Source organism: Leuresthes tenuis, unplaced genomic scaffold (genome assembly GCF_036924035.1).
Source record: "Leuresthes tenuis unplaced genomic scaffold, fLeuTen1.0.hap1 SCAF_5, whole genome shotgun sequence".
NCBI lineage: Eukaryota > Metazoa > Chordata > Actinopteri > Atheriniformes > Atherinopsidae > Leuresthes > Leuresthes tenuis.
The window spans coordinates 27,100,152-27,101,014 of NW_027325359.1; the positions used below are offsets into that span (position 1 = coordinate 27,100,152).

Genomic DNA, 863 nt, shown 5'->3' on the forward strand with positions numbered 1-863 from the left:
GACGTTCCCCCCATCCCAGAGTGGGGGTGACCATCGAACAATGCACACCCAAAGAACAGGGCTGGCAACCTGTCCAGGGTGTATCCTGCCTCTCGCGCAATTATACCTTGGATAGGCTCTGTGGCCCTAAATTGGATTCAGCGGGTATAGAAAATGGATGGATGGCAAATTATAAGGAGTCAGAAGGAACGTGCATCAGAAAGCACGATGATGTCACCAGCGACACAAGGAGCTGAGATGGAAAGTGGCCCACACAACCTGAGCTGGACAGCCCACTTTTTCATAAGTCACTTTAATCGGCAGATACTGGGGTTTTGTGCTAAACTTTAGTCTTTTTGGTGGTTTCTCATCACTTGTTAATTCACGTATTTATGAAGTATAAATCATGCAGTGCAGGGACTGTGGGCCATACATCAAGGAACAGGGGACTTTTCTCAGCAGGAGGGTCCACCGAGACTTGAACTCGGATTGCTGGATTCAGAGTCCAGAGTGCTAGCCATTACACCATGGAACCCCTTGCCTCATCTCTTTAGACTACCAGTGTACCAAATGAGGGACCATGTCAGGGGTCATTATCCCCAACTTTAGTAAACACGAAAGTCAAGCGACGCTTGAACAGATTGTGTCTTCTCTGGCCAAAGGTTGGAATCCTACCTTTTCCCTATATTGGGCATGCTTTGGCATTGAGAAGGAAGACGTTTTTTGAGAATGCCGGTCCTCGTTCATACAGTGGCCAGTGTCTCTGCCTGTCACGAAGAAGACCGGGGTTCGATACCCTGACGGGGAGCGCAACTTTGGAGCTGGGGGTTGCACACCAACGCCCGTTTTGCATGTCAAACAGCGACAGATGTTTTGAAAATGGG

General features: G+C 49.0%; 1 non-coding gene across 1 annotated transcript; it reads right to left on the bottom strand.

Moving 5' to 3' along the window:
* Positions 1–442: 442 nt before the first annotated feature.
* On the bottom strand, positions 443–515 carry trnaq-cug (transfer RNA glutamine (anticodon CUG)). Its single transcript has one exon. It is a non-coding gene; the product is annotated as a tRNA-Gln (tRNA).
* Between the last annotated feature and the right edge of the window lie 348 nt (positions 516–863).